The following is a 26,716-nucleotide window of genomic DNA, read 5'->3' as shown; positions in this document are numbered from 1 at the left end:
CCATCAAGTTGGGCCAGTTTGGGAAGAGTGGGATGATTTATCGCCAAAGTATTAAATGTAAAATCCCACTCAGTTCAGCGATACAAAATGTAGGATATAATAGGTGTACCCTGTTTTCTCCCTTTATTTCCTCCTGGTTAGGTAATGTGCTTCCTTGTTGGATACTCAGCATCCCTAGTCTAGGTCTGAATTTCCCTTTTATTTCTTGAATCTCCTAGTAGAGATCTATTGTTTTTCCTTTTTGGTTGTTTTCCCCTCTCTCTTTACACTGACTATTGTAGCAGTTCTCTTTATCTGTACGTAATAATCACTGAAAAATGGCATTCAAGGTTCTAATCCTGCTTTTGTCCACTTTAAGTTCTGCCTCTTGCCTGTCTTTAAAAAGTTTTAGTGTTTCTCTTGTCATTCATTTCTATTTTTCTTTCCTTTTTTACTTACAGCATTGTCTTTTTACATCTTTCCCTAATAATATTTTTAGTTTCAGGTCACAGTTCTTCTGGTTCTCAGTCAATTAAATTTAACATTGCAAATCTGTTTTTTTATGTAGACTTTAAATCCATATAAAATGTTATTTACATTATATGTTAGCACTGTGATTCTTTTAGTGCTTTTCTTCAGCTGAGCACATGTGGTTTCAACCCACACACTAAGCAGCAGAAGGCAATGGTAAATCACTACTGCATTTTCTTTTCTTATTCTCTTTTCTTTCTTTTACTTGAAAAACCTATGATGAGACAGTCCAGAATGAATCATGGGACAGTGCTGAAAGATGAGCCTCCTATGATTAGGTTAGGTTATATAACACTCCATTTGCTAGAAGACTCACACTAGAGACTCTGCTTACTGGCTTGAGGAAGTAAGTGACCATATTGGGAGAGTCTGTGTGGCAAAGACCTGCACGTGGACTCTGCTGAGGCAACCTCCAGCATCCACCAGTAAGGAGTCATGACCCACAGCCTGACAACCAAAAGGACATGAATCCTGCCAACAACCAGAGTGAGCTTGCAGGTGGGTTATTCCATAGCCCAGGAAGTCAACATCTTGATTGCAGCCTTGTGAAAAATGAAGCAGAGAATCTAGCTGAACCCTGTCCAGGCTCCTGACCCACAAAACTGTGAGATAACAAACATAGGTTGTTTGGGGCTGCTAACTTTGTGGTAATTTGTTATACCGCAATAGATAACAAATACACCAGGTGTTACAGACTGAATATTGGTGTCCCTCTAAATTCATATGTTGAAATCATATGACTGCGATGCTGTTTGGAGGTAAAGACTTTGGGAGGTGATTAGGTCATGAGGTCATAGCCCTGATAATGGGATTAGTGCCTTATAAGAAGAGGCCAGAGACATAGCTCACTTTTTCCAGCCGTATGAGGATATGATGAGAAATTGGCAGCCTGCAACTCAGAAGGGAGTCCTCACCAGAACACAACCAAGCTAACACCCTGATTTTGATCTTCCAACTTCCAGAACTGTGAGAAATAAATGTTTATTATTTAAGCCACCCAGTCTGTGGGTGTTTTGTTATGCCAGACTGAGTTGATTAAGGTACCAGGTGACTCCCACCCTGGCCAGGGGACTTGGTTGTAGCATCATCTTGTGCACCAAAAGGTTGCAGGTTATGGGTTCAATCCCCAGTCGGGGCACGGAAGGAAGCAGCCAATCAATTTCTCTCTCTCCTCTCCCCCTTTTCTTTCTCTCTCAAATTGATAAACATATCCTTGATTGAGGATTAAAAAATGTTATTAAAAATTTTTTTTAATGATACCAGGTGACTCCTACTTATGCTACAATATATAACTAACACACTGACCCAGACTCAGAGGAGTAGGTCCTATTCTGGACCGCACTTTTAAGAACCACCAACCCAAATTAAGGAGAGACTAATCTTCCAGAGGCTCCAGTACTAATCTGGCTTAATCCAAACCCTAGAGATCTTCTTGACATTAAAGACATGCTTGTCCCCTAAAGGGACCTTCAATTCTTCAGAGCTACTTTGGAGTTTAAATAACAATTGCCCATCACAACCATCTGATTCTCCTATCCAGAGGCAGCCCAGGACCATACATATGGAAATCAAAGAGCAGACATGTTGTAGTTTGTCCCTATTCACCACACTTTGGAGTTGTGAGGAACATCAGAAAAAGTCTTTGGGGTCTTAAATGCCTCTACTTAGTATTCTAATATCTAATTGACCATGGGATCAGCTTCCAAATGGCAAGAATGACATGCACAATTATGTGAACATAAAAAAATATTTGTTTTTGTTTTTGCATCTGGGAAGAGAGAGAGAGAATAGAATGCAAGCAACATGACATAAGGATAGGTAATTTTTCTGTGGTGTTCACTGATACATCTCTCTCTCTGGAACCTAGAACTTTGCCTGATACACATTGGAAGGAGGGAAGGAAGGAAGGAAGGAAGGAAGGAAGGAAGGAAGGAAGGAAGGAAGGAAGGAAGGGAGGAAGGAAGGGAGGAAGAAAAGGAGGGAGGGAGAAAAGGAGGGAGGGAGGAAGGAAGGAAGGAAAAGAGGGAGGGAAGAAGAGAGAGAGGTAGGAAGGAAGAGAAATTGTCATTGTCTTCCATTAGGACAGTGCCAAACTAATCCAATGTTAATGGACAATCATAGTTTCATCCTTTTACACCTCAAAGAAATAGGTGTGGAAATATTCAGGACTGTGATGCAGTGATTCACACTCCAAAGACAGCTATCCCTTCCACCCACTTTCAGAGACAGTGGGGCATCTAAACTGCATATTTATCTGTCATGAAATACTCTGGTGCCCTCAATCAGCCACAATTTGCAACCAATTGAAGACAGCATGCACGTATTTAGAAACCCTTGCAGTAACACACCACTGTTCACCCACGAGAATTCTTCTCATGATAATCCACTTCCTATCAAACAGTGGAGTCACATTAAGGGATGGCCCACTGGGAAGGGGCCTCATTCCTGCACAATAGCTTTTAATGAGTTGATCTTTAAACAGACCACCCAGTAAGAAAGCTGATTAATAGAACCAAGTCTGAGAGGGAAGTTTCTCTTTAACTTGCAATTTCCTTTTGTGGCTGAAGACAGATTTGTGATGTGATTTTAACAGCTTTTGCAGCTCCAAATTTCTCTAGCAGTAAAACCAACTTTGTGGAGTTATTTTTCCTCCTTTGCCACTTCCTGAGCTTTAGGGATCAAATTTTTCAAATCTATCTTTGAAGAATCTGATGAGCTTCCTGCATTATTTATCCTCCAGTAAATTAGAAAAACCATTACCACCTTGCCTCGTGTTTCTTGGCAAATTTAACCAATGAGCACACTGATGTCCTGTTTTTGGTTTTTTTTGTTGTGTTTTTTTTTGTTTTTTTAATTGTTCAAATACATTTGTCTTTGCCTTCCTGCCACCACTTTCCCCTCCCCCCCTCCCCCACCTCCCTCCCTCAATCCTTTCCCACTTTGGCTTTGTGATGTCCTGTTTAAAAAAATAAGTGCTTCCTACAGAAGTGACATTTTTATTCATACTTCACATTTAAAAAAGGAGGGAAAAAAACTTCTTAAATCTTCTAGTGTTTAATGTGGAAACTGGCTAGCCAGCATCACCTCTCTTCACTCTGGGGAGTGGGGCCAGAAGGAAGGGAAGGTGCTAGAACATGAACTGAGGTCTCCCTGTCATGCAGCGCCCATGTGTGCACATGAGTAGAACAGGAATAAGGATTCCATCTGGCACCATCCCCTTTCCTCACAGCTTGACACTCATCCATGCTCCCATATTCTACCCTAGGTCCAAACAAAAGATCAGAGAGCAGTGCTGGGGTACGCTGTCCACCTTGGTGGGGTTGGGGAATGCTCTCTGACTTCCTGCCTCTGTAGATCAACTAACAAATATTACATTCGCATTGTGCTCAAAACACTGAATGAGGATATATGAAGACAAAAGGACACCAGGTGGGGAGATGGGAGTCACCAGGTGCCACACTGCCAGCTCTAGACACTAACACACATTTTTCTGTTTTAATTTCCACCAGATACCAATTTGTTCTCACTCCCTTATTTTTACCCAGTTGGAAACTTACGTTCAGAAGAGTTAAGAAACTGGCCCAAGGTCACACAGCCAGTTACAAACCCAAAACCATCTTCTTCCTGCTACATCACAAATACCTGGTCTGATGACTATTAACTCCCACTCCTCCCTACAGGTCCTTGTTCTCTATGCTTCCTCTTTCATTCACAGACAGTCAGTGCTTTGTCTGGCTTTTTTTCCCCCTAAAAGCTGAAGGATTAGGGCTACTCTCTTCCCAGATAACTTCCAATGGGTTGATATTTTACATTACTGCTAAATTTATCCATCAAGTTGGGCCAGATTTGGGAAGAGTGGGATGATTTATTGTCAAAGTATTAAATGTAAAATCCCACTCAGTTCAGCCATACAAAATGTAGGATATAAATCTTCACACCAGGAGCTGAAAAAGCAAGTATGTGACCCCTATGAAGAACAAATTTTGGTGGTACAAACCTTTATAAACATAACCTTTATTTCTTCAATAGTGGTCTTCTCTTAAAATTAGACAGATAGATAATCAAATAAATGAATAAATAAATGAGCTTCCAAGGAAGTAAGGACTGTAGAGAAAGCCTAATGTATTCCTTCTCTGCTGTCACCGATTAAATCAATAGCCCCTACGCTTTAGGATGTCTCTGGCTCTCCTCTGCATTGCCCATAAGAACAATGGCATTTGTTGGCTATACCCACTTGGTTTTTAGAGGCCATGGTGGATTGTATTCACCTTTCCTATTAGCCTAGCAATGCCTTCTGTATTTTCTGTAGTAAGTTTTCTGAATGGCAATAGGTTCTAATCAATCTTCCTGGCTTCATTTCTCAGAGTCTCACAATCTCCTCAAGGAACATTTCAAACCTGATTTATCATTATTACCAGATCCTAAATATGTACCAGATTCTATATTATTTATTACACCTAGTTAATTTCCCTGTTCTGGCCTTATGGGTTGAATCACAGAGCATGTGAAAGATTATTCCTGCAGTATGTCATGAAGACTCTACTGTAATGCAGAGTCACATTTGGAAAGAAGCATTTTATCCCCCACAAAATAACTCTGAACAGTAGCAGAGCCACTCTGATTTTCTTCAAGACTCTGCCCCACATCCAGGCACTGGCTCCAAACAGCCACTAAACTACATGCACGCGAGCACAAGCAGTGGCCCCATCCCCACCTCCTTCCAGCCCAGCAAAAGCCCCATCTCTGCTGCTGGTTTACAGAGCCCAGCCATGGGCTGGTGGGAGAAGGTGGTTCCAGGTCAGTCCTACGTTGGGAGAAAGCATTCTAAAATTACAGTAAGGTTAGAAGTCACCACAAGTCACCAGAAAAACAACACCCCTAGTAGACCCTCCAAAGATGGCTGTCGCACCTGAACCTCTCATGCCTCCCAGAAAACTCACTGTGGCTCTCCAAGACACACCTTCCAGACCCCTCCCTTTCCCCCAAATCAGGGAAACGGAAAGGTGGCTAGGCCAAGATCAGTCTAAATTTGGGTCCCATCCATTGTACACTGTAAAGATGAAAGCGGTTTCATTTCAATTCTCTTTTAGGAAAACATCTCTAGCTCATCCAGGGTTCTGTCCTCTAAGAACTTCCAAAACCCTGACTCTGCCCAGGAAATAGCTGTCTGGCATGTGTTGGAGGTCAGGACCATCTCATCTGAGTCTATAGCTCCAAGAGGTTAAAAATATGCTCTGTTTTGCTCCAGGGGACAGAATTAGAACCAATAAGAGAAGTTCTATTCAATACAAGAGACGGCTTCAAAAAGAGTGGCTTTCAGAGCAATCTGTCTGTGCAACAGCTAAACAGATTAGGTAACAACCACCAAGGATAGTTAATGAGAGGCAAGTCACATGCCTGCTAAGACATCTTCCCACTGGAAATTGGTGTGACTTTGAGGAATTATTCTACAGTAAACCTGGAATGTATATACCTGGAATGAATTTCTAAGTTTATCTTATCTAGAGATTGCAAATTAGCAACCCCAAGCTGAATTCAGCCCAGGGGAAAGTTTAATTTTATTCACACAGGTTTATTATTCCACCCAATATTTAAGAACTAAAAATTTTTGCATAAAAATATGGATTTTTAAAAAAAATTAGAGGGTCTTGTCACAGGAGGCCTGCACTCAGCTTGAAACTGAATAGTGAGCTGCCCCTTTATTTAGAGTTCAGTAGGCAGGTTTATTTTTGAACAGCTTGTAAGGAATCTGTCAGCTGAGTGCTGTCTGTGAACTGGAGGTGCAGGTACATTTCAGCTCTTCACTGGGACTTCTCAACAACAGCCGCCTTGTTGTCTCCCTACTTCTCCTCCGCCTCATAGTGTTATTCTTGGCCTTTGGGGCATTTGTCAGCTCAAACTTGTCATTCCTCTATATCATTGTTTTTCTCATTGGCATTTTTATCATTTTCACCATAGCTCTGCCACAGTCTCTACCTCCCTCCATTGCCTTCCCCCAGCCTCATATTGAGGTTGAGATTTTGTTGGCTTTCTCTTTTACTGTTTTGGTTTTCTTCCAAGGCCTGTTTATTCACACGTATTTTCTGTCTTGTCCCTATAGCCATGTGTGTTTGTCACTGCTGACCTAGTGAAAGCCTAGATGAGCTGGCTCAGAGACGTTAAGTGACTTGTCCAAGGTCACACAGCCGGCTAGTACAAAGCAAGAGCAGAACCAGGTTTCCCTGTGATCTAGTGCTCCTTCAGCTTGGCCACACTGCCGGTCTCAAGATAACGTATTTTCCTGGACTAATTTGACTGTTCACATTCGGGTTGTACAAACTGCTCCACTGCATTTCCATTTAATATATCCTAGTGATCGAGTTTCCACATTTTCCCTTAGAAGCAATATTAATATCAAAAAATAACTCTTCTATTCAGCTGACTTTGTAAATAACTGGCACCCAAAGAACAAACACCACTTTGTGTGTCCAATAAAATATTGACCTGATAAACACATAAAATATCAATCTTTGTTGTAAAATCAGGAATAGGCCAAAACCTTATTATGTCAGACTCTGCATTGATAGTCGAAATCAATAGTGCAAACAAGATTTCTGGGAGAAAGGTTAAAGTAATTGGCAGAACACACAGGTGTTAAGCCACCATAGGCACTTTCAAAGCAAAGAAATAAATACAAATAATTGATAATTTTATTATAAATCATTATCTATTTATACATATAAATATATATAAATATAAATATATATGGCTTTACAAGACATCTTTCTGTAATCTAATTTGAGTTACTGCCTGCACTTTAAAGTGATGTAACTTTGCATCTTAAAAAATCTTCTGTAATAAGACCTGTAGCTGATTTAAGCTGCCTGTGCTCTCGTTTAGTCAGCAATTGTAAGAACAGAAGAAACTGGAGGAAAGGCTGGTTAAGACCTCTTAAAGCTTTAATTGGGATGGGAGATCACTCTAGACAGGGTCTACATTTATTCACTTTGCCTGTGTGTTAGGTACAATGGTTTGGCTCTGGCACTGAACAGGGATGCAACTTGGATTGACTTGCTGTCAGATCCTTACAAGGGAGGACATTGGACTTAGCTGGTCAGGTCACATTTAGGCTCATCTTTTGGATGAGACTCATTTAAACAGAACAAGTTCAAGTAAGATTATCTAATCACTGTGGTCACCAATAAGCTGTCAGACTGAAAAACAGACTGGGGGATACCTTAGCACTCTATTAAGCCTAACACTCAAGTAGACACATATCAGACTTAGCACAAGATCCATTCTCCCTTCCTCCTTCTTAGGAAAACCTGCACTATGGATAGGTATCTAGGATTGATAATCAACTAGAACACAACAGACAGACTTACTATTGTTTATAACTAGTATCCATTCTGATTGGTCATGTCCAAACTGTACTAAATACTACATATTTAGAATTAAGGTCCTTTCCCCGGATAATTTATATACCAGTTATGATTACAGAAATTTGTTCTGATTACTATCAGCCAACACAGGAGCACTATCCTTCTTGACAGTGATAGCTTATGGTACTCTGGCTTTAGCCAATCGATATAGAGTATTCCCTTTGTTAACTGCTATTGGTTCAAGGTTGAACTAACAGCCTAAATGACCCAATCTGACTGAAGAGAAGTAATAGTTAGTCCATGATATTTCTTTCATTCATTTAACAGAAAAGTCACTTGTCCTGGCTGTTAAGGGCAGCTTTCTTGAAACTCTGAGGGCAGTTCTCTTTAGGACAGAACCTGCACATAGATAAGGATAAACAAGGGGAGCACAAAGACTTCCAGAAAAATGGAGCCATAGTCCCAAGGCTGAGGGTACTTTGCCTCAAGCCTGCCCTAACTCCTGTCCTTTGTTACAAGAAATAGTAAATTTCCTCTTTGTTTAAACTTCTTTAGGTGGGATTTCTGTTCCTTACAGTCAAAAATATTCTATCTTTTCATGGGCCAATATATTCCAAGCATGTTAGAGGGGCTTTTCCAGGTGAAGCTGGTGTCTTAACCCATCCCAATACAGATTTTTTAATCAGTGCAGGTGGAGCAGCTATTTGGAGGTACAAAGAAAGTTCAGCGTTTTTAATGTATCAACACAGTGCATCTACACACATGTGTGATTGGGTAAGGAAGGGAAATGAACAAAGTGGGAAACACATGGCTCTGGAATGAGATAGGCCTGAGTCTGCCTCAGCTCTGCCTCTTATGGACCCTGTGACCACAGAGAAGTGTCATTATCTGTAAATCGTGGTACTTACACTAATATCTTACAGCATTGTTCTGAGAATTCAATGAAGTACAGTGTACGAAGTATCTAGTACACATGATAGAACCTCAAAAAATAAAAGACATTTTTTTCTTTCTCCTTTCCTCATTCCATCTTTTAAGAAGCCTTCCCAGATACCCTCACCCAAAGTTTCTCCAAAGACATCTCAATTGCTCCAGCTTCTGTTGCACACCTTTTCTTTCTCCCCCTTCAACTCCACACTTGTTTAACTGTCTCTCTCTGATATGTTTTTCACAGTTGGTATATGTTTTTCTTCAATTCCATTTACTGGCACTTACTATGTGATAGGTACTGTTGTGGCATTTAATTCTCATGACCAGAATCAGTCAGTGAGAAACACAATATACTGGTTAGAGAGTTGATGAAATGAAGCTCAGAGAAATGATGTAAACTTGCCCATGATTGTTTTTTTTAAAGCACATTTTATTGATTATGCTATTACAGTTGTCCCATTTTTTTCTTCCCTTTATTACCCTCCCCCCTGTACCCCCTCTCCCACCAGCATTCCCCCCTCTTAGTTCATGTCCATGGGTTGTACATAAAAGTTACTTGGCTTCTCCATTTCCTATACTACTCTTAATCTCCCCCTGTCTATTTCGTGCCTCCCAACATGCTTCTTATTCCCTGTACCTTTTCCCCGCTTCTCTACCCTCCCCATTCCTGCTGATAAACCTCCATGTGATCTCCATTTCTGTTATTCTGTTCCTGTTCTAATTGTTTGCTTAGTTTGTTTGTGTTTTTGTTTTTTAGGTTCAATTGTTGATAGTTGTGAATTTGTTGTCATTTTACTGTTCATAATTTGTGATCTTCTTCTTTTTCTTAGATAAGTCTCTTTAACATTTCATATAATAAAGGTGTGGTGGTGATGAACTCCTTTAACTTTACTTTCTCTGGGAAGCACTTTATCTGCCCTTCCATTCGAAATGATACCTTTGCTGGATAGAGTCATCTTGGATGTAGGTCCTTGCCTTTCATGACTTTGAGTACTTCTTTCCAGCCTCTTCTTGACTGTAAGGTTTCTTTTGAGAAATCAGCTGATAGTCTTATGGGAACTCCTTTGTAGGTAACTCTCTCCTCTCTTGCTGCTTTTAAGTTTCTCTCCTTATCTTTAATATTGGGTAACTTAATTATGATGTGCCTTGGTGTGTTTCTTCTTGGATCCAATTTCCTTGGGACTCTCTGAGCTTCTTGGACTTCCTGGAAATCTATTTCCATTGCCAGGTTGGGGAAGTTTTCTTCATCATTTGTTTGTTCCAACAAGTTTTCAATTTCTTGCTCTTTCTCTTCTCCTTCTGACACCCCTATGATTAGGATGTTGGAAAGTTTAACATTGTCCCAGAGGTTCCTACGCCTCTCCTCAGGTTTTTGAATTCTTGTTTCTTCATTCTGTTCTGGTTGGGTGTTTATTTCTTCCTTTTATTTCAAATTATTTTCATTTGAGTCCCATTTTCCTTTGCTTCACTGTTGGTTCCCTGCATATTTTCCATTAATTCAGTTTGTATTGTCTTCACTTCATTTTGTACAGCCTTCATTTCTTCCTTCATTTTGCAGACAAACTCAATCAAGTCCCTGAGCATCTTGATTACCTGTATTTTGAACTCTGCATCTGATAGGTTGTCTATTTCCTCATTGTTTAGTTCTTTTTCTGGAGTTTTGATCTGTTCTTTCATTTGGGCCATATTTCTTTGTCTCAGCACACCTGTTATATTGTAAGGGGAAGAGCCTTAGGTATTCGCCCAGGTGGGGCAACCCTCTTTGCAGCCTTGTGGTGTTGTCTGTGGGGGAGTAGTCAGAGAGGGAACAATGTTGCTTGCCCATCTTTTGCCCCACTTTCAGTCACTTCCCTGGTTTCCCATCATCGGATTGTGCCTTTTCAGGTACTGATTCCCAGGTGGGTAGTATGTTCTAGGACCCCGTGGGCCTCTACAGAGGACTGTCCTATAAGACTGGGAGTTTTTCTTGCCTCCACAACCCGCACAGGTTTTTACAGCTAGAGGTTTTGAGGCTTTAGTTTCCCTCACTGAAACCCTGGGTTTCAAGGTCTGTCTCTCTTCCCAGTTGTTCATCCCAGCTTATCTGAGCATGAATGTGAGACCCCCCTGCCAGCCAGCCCCCACTTCACCCACATGGTCCACCACCTTGTTGTGCATCCTCTCTGCCCTGGCCACCTATCTCCATCCCTCCTACAGTCTGGATGAATATTTCTTTAACTCTTTGGTTGTTGGACTTCTATGCAGTTTGATTTTCTGGCAGTTTTGGTTGGGTTTTTTGTTTGTTTGTTTTTAAAGTGGTTGTTATCTTTCTTTTGGTTGTGCAAGGAAACAAAGCATTTCTACCTACACCTCCATCTTAGCTGGAGCTCTCCCACAATTGTTTTTAAAAGTGGAATTACAGATCAAGGAATTCTAGGCCAGTGTGATTCCAAAGGCTGTGCTCTTTGCTACTCCATTATGCCCAAGGACATGATAGAAAGATGATAGATAGATGATTGATAGATAGATAATTGATAGATAGATAGATAAACAGACAGCTCTTCTAGTAGACTGAAAGTTCTTAAAAAGCAGAACTATTACTTTCTAAGGGAAGATTCATAAGCTTGATAATGCAAGGACTGAACAGCCACCCATTCTAAGCCATTGTTAGACAACACACACTTTTGATTACCCACAGTGCAAGCTTCCTTGAGGTCTGGATACACAATAAGGTATGAGACATTGTTTTTGCCCTCAAGGGGCCCAAAACCAGGTGCAGGAATAGAGTCTCTGCATAGAAAGCAATATATATATATAGCATTTCTTACTTTTCCAGGGAGAAGCACCAAATGCAAGAGCCATAGGAGGTCAAATCAAGGAAACTACCAAGGGCTAAAACTACAGAGCCATGGGTTTAAACAGGACCTTAGAGGGAAGATACCATGTGCATGGAGGGGGTGGGGATGATGGAAGGTGGGGGTGATGGGGGCCAGCACTGGAGGCAACACAGACAGAATACAGGACACCATGTTAAGTGCTAAAGAGAGATTTTAATCAAAAATAAACATTTGCAGTAGGGAAGAGTCCCGCATGAACTAAATTCAACTTTGGTTTGTACAGAGGTAATTGGGCATTTTAAACAGAGGATGTGGGAGTATGGGGAGGTCAGTGGGGGCTCAGTAGAGTCAGTAAAAAATTACAAAAAGTTGTAAGGAGGTTGTTCCATGTGAAACCCATGTGAGGTTTGCTAACTGGTGCTTACTGAGGTTTGGATCCTACCCTCCCGCAGACATAGGTAGACAAGGGTCCTATTTCCAGGCTTTGACAGAAACAAACAGTAAATTTTTTTATCAGTCTTGAGTTTTTTCAGGCAGGCACTTTAAGGAGGGCTAGCATAGTCCTAGGGGTATGTACTTGAATTGTTAAAAGCTATATTAGTGTTTATTCAAGTCCTTATAGGCCAATGTTGAGGCTTAATGGAGAAGGGGGCTCAGAGGAGCTTGGCTAGCCTGGTCAAGGATTGATGAGGACAGCTCTAACCAGCCGACCTGGCACTGACAGAGTTCTCTACATAGAAGAGCTATAGATAGGGTTGGTAATGAGAGGTAAAAACCCAGGTTGGTGATTCGGAACTCTTCCTTAGAGGTAGGGTAAGCAACATTCCTGATTTGCCCAAGGTTGATAGATTTACCAGGATGGAGACATTCAGAGCTAAGAAGGGGGAAATCCACTGATCGTCACCCTACTTGGAGGTGTTGGGCACCAGGGAAAAGTTATTGAGCAGGATGGCAGTATACATTAAGAATTCATGGTTTCAGGTGATTCCTCCAGCTGTAAAATGTCAAAGAGCCCAAACCTCACTGGCCATTTAGCAGGTATCACTGCCCCCTGTGTGGCATGTCACTGAGTCCTGTCATTGTAGGTGTGGACATGTTAGTCTTCCAAAGTTTCTAAGCTGAGATTGATATCCCTCCTTTGCTTTGGGAACTTCAAGCACACAGCACTGTGCATCATGACTTGTAGGAGAAGGTAAGACCACTCGCTGCTAGATCTGCATTTGAAGAACATTAAGGCAATTGACTCCAGAGGCAGAAGAACTGAGTTGGAATCCCCTCGAGACCATTACCTCGCCATATGACCCCATGCATGGTCCTTACTTTCTTAAGCCTCAGTCTCCTCACCTATAAGAGAGACAGTTAAAAAGCACCTAGCTCAAGGGGGAACTAGAAGAATTAATTGAGATTATGCATAAAAGGCCCTTAACAGGGTGCCTGGAATATACCAAACATCCAGTGAGTAGCAGCTATTGTTATAATTGTGGTAGTTGTTTTTGTTGTTAAGCATGGAAAAGAAGCATGATTTTTATCCATAGTGTTTAAAGGTCAACATCCTGAAACATTTCAGCTGGGTTAGATTTTCAGTTGAAATAAGCAAACATGAGCAATCTGTCACACAAATAGGAGTTGACCTTGGGTCCCTTAGACTTATGTAATGGCCACTCAGAGATTTCCGGAAAAACAGAGTAGACTAGTGAAAAATGCTTGTATTGCCCCTGGGTGCCATCCATCAGTGGGAGAAGACTAACCCCAGGTTTTATAGTCTATGTCAGGAGAAAGCCAAAAAAAGGGAACAAACTCCAATGAACAAAAACATAACTGATTTTAGAAATCCATTAACATAGACCATCATTCCAGCTCTCCAAGGAAAACCCTATCATCATCAAGTGTGTTTAAAAACACAGAGAGATCAGTTATTTAATTTTTTTAAAATATGTTCTTACTTTAAGTCCTTAGGAACAAAGCATAATCAAATAACTCTGTAAAATATTGACATTGGATTATTGCTGCAATAATAAGCAAAATCCAAAAGAGGAGCAAAACAAGGCATCTGTCGAGGGCCCCTTGGTCCAAGGAGGCCTCTGAAAGGTGGCAATGTGAGCAACTGACTCAAGACCCCTCAAAACACCAGAGTGTGTCCAGGCCAAGGTAGTCCAGGTACCTCCATCGGGGCCACCTGGTCTCCTGGACACATAGCCCTGAATGAATCCTGGTTTTGTCACTTGCAAATTTTAGTATAAGATTATTTAATAAACACATAGCATATGTGTGCCGATTTCAGATCTAAATCTTTGTGAACATTGATGGGTTAGGTCCTCATAAAAATCAGATAAGTTCATAAATATTATGACTCCTGTTTTACAGATGAGGGAACTGAGGTATAAAAAGATTCAACAACTTGCTAAGTTGGCAGCTTTGTCAACTGCTATGTGAACTCATTCAGGCTTGGTCCTCAGACCATGTTCTTAACCACTAGATCCCCGTGTTTTAGACTTATACATCCCACAACCTACCATGTAGAAGGCCCTTAACAAAGACCTGTTAGCAATAAGATGATTTAATCAATCAGTATTACTCAGCACATGAGGAGACTGGCCGGGGGGCGGCGGCGGGGGGGGCGAGCAGTGAGGTAACATAGCTTGTCCCAGGTCAGAAAGATAAATGGGAAGCAGATTATGGCCTCTGAGAAGTGTCAGATCCTTGATGGCTTGCTCTTGCCATCCCGATGGCCTTTTGAGGAAAGAGCCTTCTATTGATGGAAGGAGGAGAGGGGAAGGCATGCAAACAAGTCTTGTCCATTACCCTACACCTAGCCAGGTAAAGGCTGCGCTTCTCTCACCCTTTGACCCATTCCACCATGCCCCAAATAGGGTTTTCACACTTTGGGTCATCAGTAACTACTTACTGACTTTTATTTCTTTTTAGGACTGCTAAGGATTGGTCATGTCGAGGAAAGCAGTCTAGGCAGGGGAAGCAGACACCCACCAGTGCAGTGCCCCATAGGCTGCTGCATGGGGCCAGCCTTCACTACTTCAAGTACGGGAGGTATTCCAAAACAAATCCTGTTCCCGAGTGCTGCAGAATTTCCTTTCAGGCATCATTTCTATATTTTTTCACAATTCAGTACATTAGTTTGTAAAACCTCAAGAGAATAAATCCATAATTTTAACCCTTTGCAGCCTACCAATTTGTTACTTGGGCTACTAAGAACGCTCACCGCTGTGTGGACCTGGGCACAGCCTTAGGACCAGGGGCCCAGGTCCAAATTTCAGCTCCTGAACTTGGTAGCTGTGGGGCACTGGGTTTTGTATCTCAGTGTCCTCATATTTAAAAGGGTAACAATCACAATAACCACCTCATAGGCTTGTTGTGAGGATTAAATAAGTTTATGTGTCTGCATAAATATGTATATGATATATATACATATATACACATCAATATATACAGAAATACACATATATACATTATTTGTGGATATACTACCAATATATACATACATATAACTATGCATGTATATAATTATGGACTGAATTATGTTCCCCCCAAATTTATGTCTTAGTCCTAATCCCCAGTACCTCAGAATGTAGAGCAGTTAAGATATGTCCTAATCCAATATGACTGGTACCCTTACAAGAAGAGAGAATTTAGACGTGGACAAGTACACAGGGAAGTCAATGTGAAGACACAGGGAAAAGACAGCCATCTACAAGCCAAGGAGAGGAGCCTGAAACAGATTGTCCATCACAGCTCTCAGAAGGTACCAACCCCACCAAAAACGTGGTCTCAGACTTCTAGCCTCCAGAACTGAGAGACAATGAATTTCTGTTGCTTAAGGTACCCAATTTGTGGTACTTTGTTATAGCAGCCCTAGAAAATTAATGTGGGTGGGTGGGTGTTTGTGCGTGTGTGTGTGTGTGTGTGTGTGTGTGGAGAAATAAAGAGCCAAAGAGCTAGAGAGAAGCACCACCACTGAAAAAGGTACCCAGCATCTGTAAGTAGTAGTACTTAACACTTAGCTAATAATAATAGTAGTAAATATGTTATTGATCAGAAAGTGTGTAGTTTTGCACTGCACTTTAAAAATTCAGACCTGTGGATACAAAACCGCAGAAGAGGAAAATAGGACAACTGCTGTCCAACCAGGCTCATCTCTTCCGGTGTAGATGCCAGTATAAGAGTCTCTCTACAGCTTGTTCTAAGTCCTTAGTGCTTTTCTTCAACTTATAAGTCAAACATGAGTGATATCATCACTAATTTAACATTGAAACAAACATTTCCTACTGCTCCTCCTTCCAGCTTCCAAATGAGTTTAATAGAAATGTATTCTGTTATATCAAGGTAAGCTACCAAAAAAAAAAAAAGCTGCATTTTATAGCTACTTATCTGTGAATTCATCTCAGTATTGTGCCATCAAATCATAATGTAAAAGTTTGGGACCTGAGGCTGATGTAAAACTGCAGCTGCCATCCATAACCCCTTCTTGCATATTTTTGTGTTCACCAAAGCAGTCCCATTTCCCTCATTGACTATTTATTGTAAGTAAATTATAAGCTTGAACTCTTCATGTAATATAGATTTATACTAGCACAAAATCCTGATTCTTACCTGTGTAGTGAATTGGAATATTACATAATAATATTTGGTTAAACATTATTCTGGGTGTGTCCATGAGGGTGCTCTTGGGTGAGATTAACATTTGAATCAGTAGACTGAGTAAAGCAGATCAAACTCCCTGGATGGAAGAGCCACATCCAATCCTTTGGAGGCCTGAAAACAACAAAAATGCTGAGTAAGGAAGCATTCTCTCTCTCTCTCTCTCTCTCTCTCTCTCTCTCTCTCTCTCTCTCTCCTCCTGGTTTCCAGGCCTTCAATCTCAAACTAAAACTACACATTCAGATTTCCCAAGTCTCCAGATGGCTGATTGCAGATCTCGGGTCTTGTCAGCCTCAATGAGTCAATTCCTTATAACATATTTTGAGATAGAGATAGAGAAAGATAGAGGTGACAGAGAGAGAGATAGAAAGAGATAGAGATGATAGATATAGAGAGGGGGCTGGAGATAAAGCCTCCTATTGGTTCTGTTTCTCTGCAGAACTCTGGCTAATAAAGGGGTTGTTCTGCTTCCAGTTAATGTTGTCTATATCACACTCTTTGGGAGAAACTGCTTTTTTAATTTTATTCACATAAACTCTGCTTCTGCTAAGCATCATTGCTCTGTTTCTTCCATTTGAAGAACAAGAATGATGATCACAAAGTTCAGACACAAGTTTTTGCTCAACCGTAGCACAGTGTTGACCCTTAAAGCTGGCATCTTTGCTTTCCCTTCACCTCGCAGCTGCATGATAGCTTACTAAACTGGTTTACTTATCTCATTATACACATCAAATTCTATTTGGGAAAGTGGAAAACATAGTAAATAATTGCGGTTAACCTATCAGCCCAAATTTCATCTGCATTTACCTTCATATAATAATGGTTGGGGATTTTCCATAAAAGAAACAAGTATACAATTTTTGGCTTTTTGCCCTCACTCGTTTTTCTATTCTACCTACAAGCATTTCCCCCAGACAAGAACTGAATAATGTAAAAAAGTATGATTTGAAAAAGTCACATCACCTGATAGTTCCTGAAGCATCATCATGTTCCCTGTAATTATTTTTAACTGTAGGCTCAACAGGCAGATATACTGGCTTATCTTCTCCTGCCCAGTTTCCTGAAAGACAAAACATAGCAATTACTGTTAAAAGAAAGAATTACAAAAATCATGCATCTTTAATGAAAGACAGGAATAGATATATTATTATCTAGCTCAGCTGATTCCCAGTTTGAGCTTCTTGTGAGTCTGTCCTGCCAGCAGTTCTTCAGGGAGAGGAGATAAATTCAGACTGGGGAGTCAGGATCCCAGGGTTCAGGGTCCTGGGGTACCAGCCCTGGCTGCACATTTAGTCAGCTAAATGACCTTGGCAAAGTCAATTATTCTTTGTGGACTTCAGTCATCTGTAAAACTGGGGGTCAGGAATCCATCATAATTAAGGAAGTTTACCAAAATGATTAGGGTGTGGGTCTTGGGCCAGCCAAGGTAACCTTGGATAAGTTACTTAATTCCTTGCTTCTCTTTCTGTAATTATGAAATGAAAATCATAACAGATTTCCTTCAAAGACTCCTTGTGAGATTTAACTAAACTAACCCCTGTAAAGTGTTCTTCAGAATAATACCTAGCCCAGAGTAAAGCCTTCTTTAAATGCCAGCTATTATAATTTTCTCCAAAGTGCCTATCATTTTAAAAATTATTCAACTTTAGCCCTGGCTGAGTGGTTCATTTGGCTGGAGCATTGTCCCATACAACGAAAAGGTCACGAGTTCAATCCCCAGTCAGGGCACATACCTAGGCTGCAGGTTTGATCCCCAGTAAGAGCACATACGGGAGACAACTGATTGATGTTTCTCTCTCACATCAATTTCTCTCTCTCTCTCTCTCTCTCTCTTTCTCTCTCTCTCTCCCCTCCCTTCCCTTCCTTTCTCTAAAATCAATTTTAAAAAATCCTCAGATGAGAATTAAAAATAAAATAAAAATAAAATATTGTACAACTCTATAACTCTGATGTCTGCCTTCAAATTTTAAGCATTATGAGATTTCACCATTGGAATATAAAGTGAACACAGAAATAAAATATTGAATTAAAGATTCATATTTTTCTATCAATATATTAATAAAAAATTAAAAGTTGTAGAAACTGCTCAAGTATCAAATACAAATGAAGTAGGCAATTGGTAAAAAAATAAGTAATTTCACATGATAAAAGCCTTAAGAAGGAGAAGAAAATAGGAAAAAAATGTTCTGTCTTTCAAAAAAAGGAAACAACATTCATTGAGCACCCAGTATCTGTTGGGTACTCTACAACCTCATTTCATTAAGCCCCCTGATATCACTTCGACACAGTCATTATTACCTCCATTTTATAGGTAAGGAAATTGAGGCTTAAGGAGGCTTACCAAAGTTTCAAAGCCATATAGCTCTTCAAAGGAAGACTTAGATTCCACCCAGGTCTGACTGCAAACCTGTGCTGCTTCTACACCGGAAGCCTGGTTCCAAAAGACAGCCATTCCTCACTCAAAATGACAATGGTTAGGGAGAAATTGGGATCTTTTTTTGGTTGTTTAATTTATTCAGTTCATTGAGGTGACATTAGTTAATAACATTATATAAGTTTCAAGTGTACAATTGTATATCATCTGTACACTGCTTTGTGTGCTCACCACCAAAATCTAGTTTCATTTTGTCACCTAAGATTTGGCCCCTTTACCCTGCCCAACCTCCCTCCATCCCCCTTCCACTCTGATAACCACCCATCTATTGTCTGTATCTATGAGATTGTTTGTTTTGTTTGTTCATTCATTGCTTTCTTTTTTATATCCTATATATGAGTGAACTCATATGGTTCTCATCCTTTTCCATCTGATTTATTTCATTTAGCATGATACTCCATCCATTCTGTTGAAAACAGCAGTATTTCATCCTTTCTTATGGCCAAGTAGTATTTCACTGTATATATGTACCTCACTTTCTCAAAATCCCAATGGAACTTTTCAAAGAAATAGAACAAAAAAATCATCAAATGTATATGGAGCCACAAAAAGTCCTAAATAGCCAGAGCAATCCTGAAAAGGAAAACAAAAACAAAAACAAAAACAAAAACTAAACAAGGCTGGCCCTTGAGGGTGTGGCTCAGTTGAGGCTGTGGGTTTAATTCCTGGTCAGGGCACACTTAGCTTTCAGGTTTGATCCTTGTTTGGGGTGCATATGGGAGGTAACTAATCGATATTTCTCTCTTTTTCTCTGTCTCTCCCTGCCTCTCTCTCTCTAAAAGCAATAAACAATTTTTAATTTTTAAAAAAATTTAAAAAATAATTAGGCTGGAAGTATAACATTTCCTGGCTTCAAATTATACTACAAAGCTACAATAATCAAAACAGTATGGTATTGGCAGGAGGGTAAAACACACAGACCATTGACCGATGGACCAGAATTGACAAGCCAGAAATAAAGCCATATATGTAGATGGGCAACTAATTTTTGACAAAAGAGCCACAAACAAACAATGGGGGGAAAAAAGCTTCTTTAATAAAGGATGTTGAGAAAACTGGAAAGCCACAATCAAAAGAATAAAACCAGACTATTTGACACAATACATAAAAATGAACTCAAAATGGATGAAAGATCTAAATATAAGACCTGAAACATTAAAATACACAGAAGAAATTATAAGTATTAATTTTATGAACCTTGATCTCAGAGATTTTATGAACTTGACCCCAAAAACAAAGGAAGTAGAAGCAAAAATAAATGAATGCGACTACATCAAACTAAAAAGCAAAAGAAACCATCAACAAAACAAAAAGGCAACCAAACAAATGGGAGAAGATATTTGCAAACAATACCTCTGCTAAGAGGCTAAAGCCCAAAATGTATAAAGAACCCATACAAATCAACAACAAAAAGGAAACAATCCTATTTTTAAAATGGGCAGAGAATATAAACAGTCACTTTTCCTAAGAAAAGATACCAATTGCCAACAGAATGTGAAAGGGTGCTCAACTTCACTAGCTATAAGGGAAATGAAAATCAAAACCACAATGAGAAGCTGGTTTTTATAAAACAAATTATAACAAGTGCATTAGAAGAATTTCGTCTTTAAAAGGACATTTATATGTTTTACTATGAAGCAAAAAGTGAAATAAAATCTTCAGCAAAACACTATATCACTTCCTAGTTTCTTAATGTCAATAACAGGAAAGTAAGAAGAGTTGTTAAATTCAGGACTGAGGGATTGCAGTCCAGTAGAAAACTGGAATACAGTAAAATAGAATTTGAAATCAGATGACCTGGGTTGCAGTCCCATTTTTGACACTTCCAAGCAGAATATAGTCACCATCGCAGATCTGAATAAAGATGCTGCTCAGCATCCCTCATAATCTAGGAGGTTGGGGAGAAAAAAAGAGAAAACCTCTAATTTCTGCAATTCTAGTTCTATTTGGTTTCATCTTAACAAAGAGGATGTTTCCAAGTGTCTTATGAGTTTGAACACTCAAATACAATCTGAAATAGCACCTCTTCTTCAAATTCTTTCCTGACCCTCCCATCATCAGACATGAATGGAAGTTTACTCCCCCCTCCCCCGATTTGGGCTTTGAGGTTCCATAGACCCAGCATCTACAAAACTTGCCTGCAGATACATCTTCTGAAACCAAGACCCAGAAGCAGAGATCAGTTCCTTCCTTTTTTCTTTCTTTTTTTTTTTTTTTTGCATTTCCCACACCTCGTATACTGAGTAGATGTTCAGTAAATGATGCTTAGTGAGTAAATGGATCACTGAATTCCATTTGTCAGTGCCTGGGTACAGAGCCAGATACATAGTTTATGGGGCCTGATGCAAAGAGCAAATTCTGGGCCCTTTGTTCAAAAAGCAGAGAAAACAATGTGATGTTAGAGGTATTAAAATATAAAGCATATTCCTTTGTTCGGTGGTCTTTCCACTTATCATTGTGTCTTTTATTTGCCATTTAATGTCATTCTAATTAAAGAAATATTAATATGTAAATTATTAACAAGACTCTTGTTCATCTTTATATTGGATGATGCTAATTTTAAATGCAACTGTAACAGTGAGACTTCACAGGTCACAAGCCCAGAGAGTCAGTCCAGCCTGACACAGTAAAGAATAAATGAGAAAAGTAAATTATCTCCTGGTATGAATTTACAAAACAACAGCAAACAAAGTCAAAGAAATCTGCATATGAGAGAGGCCCACATGGTGGAGTAGCTTTCTCCAACTTGTCATAACATCAAAAAAATTCTTCCACTTAATTAATTGCAAACCAAATTTATTCTCATGGAGATGAAGTCCTTTGATAGTACCTAAAATGTTCAAGTAAATAAGTTTCTATCTTGTTTGAAAAAAAAGAGAGAGAGAACAGAGAAAATATGCTACTCATATAAAGAATTACGGATGGAGAAAATTGCAAGTTTTATTTACTCATATTCCATTCTACCTTCATGCATGCAAGGAGCTGGTGAGATATTATATCATAATTATGGACTCTCTAGTAGCTTGGGTCGGTATCAATGATTGCTATTGTTCCAAACCTTTTGCAAGCCCATGAGCTCCCAGACTGCATCACACAGAAAAAGAGCAGACACTAATTGCATTACATATTTATACTTCCCCTGTTCCCACCATTACCCACATAATTCCCCTTGGTTCTCATTAGCTCAATCAAGGGTGAGGGAAATAAAATTTTAAGTAATTTCTAATAATATGGGGTTTGCTACCACGACAAAATATAACAAAATACTAACCTTATTCAACTAAGGTTTAGCTCCCATTTCTGAAGAAACTGGATAGTTTTTGTTGTTGTTGTTGTTGTTGCTATTGTACTTTAATCAAGGCAAACAGCTTCTTAAATAATATCAACCTAGGTGGTTTGTACTTTAATGTTTTCCTGGAATTGGAGGGGGAAAATCCATTTTGAATATAATTTTTGTTGGGCTCTTAAGTGCTAGCTATGCAGATAGCATTCAATAACTCGTTTGTGCTCTGTTTCCTGTCCTGTTTTATAACATGCAATGTCCAATGTCCAGAATCCTTACCTTTTAATCCTGTGCAAACTATGATGAATGTTATTTAGGAAAAGGATATTCCTAATGGGTCATATTCTGGGAAAATGAACTTAATTACTCCTAGTGCTCATCAGCAATTTAAAGTTTTGAGAAATAACTTGTTGTTGTTAGTGAAAGCACCTAAAATTTCTCTTAACATAAACAAGAGCACTGTCTAAGTTACTCCTTTTCCCCATCACCTCATTATTAATTCATTTGGGTTCAAAATCTCAGTTCTAATCAGGGAGATGGCTCCTAAAGCTGCACTTACAATCAACTTGATGCCAAACTGGCCGCATGCAATCACATTCCTCAAATCTAAAGATGATTTCTAATGAGGAAAATCATTTTGGAAGGTAACTGGTATCTAAGACCCAGTTTGTAGTGTCTAATGGCTAGAGATTGGGGGCCCACACCAGCTTTCTTCTTCTTAGATATCCAGCCTTGTTCTCAGGGAAGGTTAGGAAAAGCAGAGGAAGGGAGACTTTCAGAGAGATCTGAGGAGACAACCTTGACCAGAGGCCAAGTCTGGCCACCTGAGAACTGAATGAGGTCTACAAAAACATTTTGTTTTTCCCCACCTTCCTCCCCCACCCCAATACATGGTATTTTATTAGAGGCTAACATTTACATTTTGGAAATATTTATATAAAACTTCAGGATGCCAGCTTCTTTTAAAAATTCATGTTTCTGTAAACAGAAGGCCTGAATTCTTACATGTTAAAAATTAGTAAGTGCTGAGTGGAGGCAGTCATCTTTCCACAGGACAAAGGCTCTTTGTTCTGTGTATGCTCCACCCAAAATTCGAGCTCATTTTTAAAAATTTTTTTTTATAGTTTTAAATCATGTTGTCTCAATTTTTCCCCCTTTACCTGTCCACCCATCCTGCCCCAATCCCCCTCCCAGAGTCAATTCCCACTCTGTTGTCCATGTCCATGGGTCACTCATATGTGTTCTATATCTAGGAGATTCCCATTTTTTCCACCATTGTCCTCTTTCCTCATCTCCTCTGGTCACTTTCAGTCTGCTGCATGTTTCCATGCCTGTGGTTTATTTTGTTCGTTAGTTTATTTTGTTAAACAGATTCCACTTATAGGTGAGATCACATGGTACTTGTCTTTCTCCAACTGGCTTATTTCACTTAGCATAATATTCTCCGGTTCCACCCATGTTGTCGCAAAAGGCAGCTCATTCATTCTTTCTTTCTTTCTTTCTTTCTTCCAAATGCAGATTGATTTTATTTTTTAATGTCAAAGTCAATTATAAAATATTAAAACATTTAAAACCATTATAAACTCTCAGAAAGTAAAAAAACATGACACCAGCACAGAAATAATCAAGTAGATCAATGAAATATAATGAGGATCAATCTAAAGACAAACATATATATCTGTCTGATGATATAATATGTGCTTAAGTTGATATTTCAAATCCATGGGGGAAAATAAGGCTTATTCAACAGATAAGGTGCATGGACCACTATTACTTGAAATAAAACAAATATAGAGCCCTGTTTCACACATTATACAAGAAACATTCAGGTGACTTAAAAATCAATATGTGGAATCTAAGGAGTTTTAGAAGAAAATAGAATTAATGTTTTTCATGACCTGAAGTAAAATATTCAAACCCAGAAGCTATAAGATAAATATTGACAGTAAGACTATATTAAACATTTAAGGTTCTATAGTAATATATGTATAAAAAAGTTAAAGGACAAAGAATAGAATAGGAAAGTATTTGCAACACATCTAAAACACGGTTAGTAGCTTTTTTCTTTGTTTTTTAGAGAAAAAAGTTCTACAAACCTTTAATCAATAAATGCATAAAGAATGCCAAAAAGTTATTTAAAGCTTTTTAAAAATAATAGAAATAGGCAAGAAATATAAAAAAACTGGTTTGCTTTCAACAAATAATAAAGGGACAATTAAAATAACACATCATTGTCACACTCAGATTAATAAGTATTAAAAATACTGGTAATATCAAGTATTGGCAACTCTGAAAAAAACTGGGTATTCATAGAAACATTTTCTCTGTCTTAAAGCAGTCCCTTTAGCATATTTTGCAATGCTGGTGTGGTGGAGATGAATTCTTTTCTTAGCCTTCTTTTGTCTGGGAAACTCCTTATTTCACCCTCCATTTTAATTGAGAGCCTTGTTGGATAGAGCAGTCTTGGTTGCAGACCTCTGCTTTTCATTACTTGGAGTATTTCTTGCCATTCCCTTCCGGCTTGCAGTGTTTCTGTTGAGAAGTCAACTTCAAGTCTTATCGGAGCTCCCTTGTATATTGCTTCCTGTTTATCCCTTGCTGCCTTTCGGATTCTCTCTTTGTCTTTGAATTTTGCCATTTCAGCTATGACACATATTGGAGTGGGCCTCTGGGTTCCTCTTGATTGGGACCCTCTGTGCTTCCTGCACTTGTGTGACTTTTTCTCCCCTCAAATGAGGGAAGTTTTCCATCATTATTTTCTCCAACAGGCTTCCTATCCCTTGTTCCCCTTCTTCTCCTTCTGGTATTCCTCTCATACGGAGATTACTATGTTTCATGTTTTCTTGCAGTTCCTTAACCTCTGTTTTATCCCTTTGAGTCTTTTTTTCCTTTTCTTGCTTTTCCTGGGAATTTTCTTCAGCCTTGTCCTCCAGCTGGCTGGCCACATCCCCTGCTTCATTTAGCCTGATTTTGTTTCTTTCACTGTGTTTTTCAATTCAGAAGTTGTGTTCTTCATTTCCTCTTTGTTGATAGTTTCTGTGCTGAAAGAGCAGAGTCAACGAGAGTCTATGCAGACTCTTGTTGATAGCGTCTATGTCTTTTTTCATGCGGATGTAGTTTGCAGTGAGTTCCTTGTAGCTTCCCTCTAGTTTTTTGTAATGCTCACAGAGCTCATTGTGCTTCCTTATGACCATTGTTTTGAACTCATTGTCTGGGAAGCCCCTTTCTGGGGCTTCCTCCTTTCCTTTTGATTGTGGGTTCTTTCTTTGTCCCCCTCATTTTTGGGGAGACTCTTCTTGTTTGCTTCTGCTTCTTAAATTGCTCTATTTTGACTCCCTCCCTGTCTCTGTGGTGTGAACTTCTATGGTAGGAGACCTGTGTGATCCAGTGGCACAGCCTCCTTGATCTCCTGAACTTGATGCTCTTGGGATGCCCTTCATGTATGCCCCTCATGTTGGCTCTCTGGATGTAATTGGGTGGTGATTGTTGGTGGGTCGTTCTTTGGTGAGAGGCAGTGCAGCCACCATGTCTAGTTGCTGCCATGCTGGAGCCACCAGGAGAAAAGCGCAAAGGCCAGGAAACAAACCCACACCGGCAAAAATAAGTCCGACCCACTATGCCACTATCGACAGCAAATGGACCAGTATGAATAAGGGTGTAAAGAGACTACTATAAGAAGGGAGAGCAAATATGGGATGACCTACTGAAAGAAAAATGATTTAGAGAGGGTAGATGGGAGAACACCACTAAGAGTGGGGAATCGGAGCAATGGGAAGAGAGAGAGCAAAATTTACATCATAAAAAACAGGGAATGAAGAAGGCGAAATGGAGTGAGGGAAGGGAAGCCCGTTGTATTAGGTTTCAACAGAAATTTAAAAAATAAAATAAGATCAACTGAGAGAGAGAGAGAGAGAAAAGGGGAAAAAAGTACATAAATAATAACAAAATAGGAACCGAGTTGGAGAGAAAGATCCACCACAGGAATACCAACAAGTGAACTAAAATCAATGAAGGGGGCATGGGAATAAGAGGGAAAAGAGAAAGGAAGAAAAGCTTAAGAGAAGTCTAGAGGAAACAGATGTGATTGTGAGATGATGGAGGGAGAGGGAACACCAAGAGTGAGGAACGAAAACCAGCCCACGACAGGGCAAAGTTAAAATTTGAGATGAAAGAAAAGGAAAAAAAGGGCAGGATGAAAGGCGGGGGGGAAAGCAGTCTATGACAGGGCAAAACTAAAATTTGAGATGTAAAAAGGAGTCAGAGAGGGGAACGGTAAAATTTGAGATTTGAAATACAAAACTTGTGAGGGTCTAGATGTAAAATTGAAAAACTGCAACAACAACTACCCTATCCACAACCATCGAGCAAAGATTGCTAAAGGTGAGGAGAGGACACAATATTTTAAGAGCAGGAAAATGAAAGTGAGATGGCCATTGAGCAGAAAATTGGTTTTGAGAGGCCAGACGGGGCAGAAATAGTAAGAGGGTGGAATGGAAACAAGTCGTAGCAAGAGAGAAGAGAAAATTTAAAATGAAAGTAATAAAAGGAAAGAAGAAGGAAAAAGGGGATAAGGGAAGGGGTAAATTATGTGAATTGAAATGAACTACAGCATAAAATCTAGTGACTCAATATGCACAAACTTGGAGGACCAGAAATGAATGTTAAAAAGCTGCGCAGGAAAGGAAATATCAGAAATCATGGAGAAGACCACAGTGCATTTCGTCTGGGT

Source organism: Pteronotus mesoamericanus, unplaced genomic scaffold (genome assembly GCF_021234165.1).
Source record: "Pteronotus mesoamericanus isolate MK-2021 breed Mesoamerican mustached bat unplaced genomic scaffold, CSHL_Meso_final scaffold_651, whole genome shotgun sequence".
Taxonomy (NCBI): domain Eukaryota; kingdom Metazoa; phylum Chordata; class Mammalia; order Chiroptera; family Mormoopidae; genus Pteronotus; species Pteronotus mesoamericanus.
Note: the sequence above shows the minus strand (reverse complement) of the source record.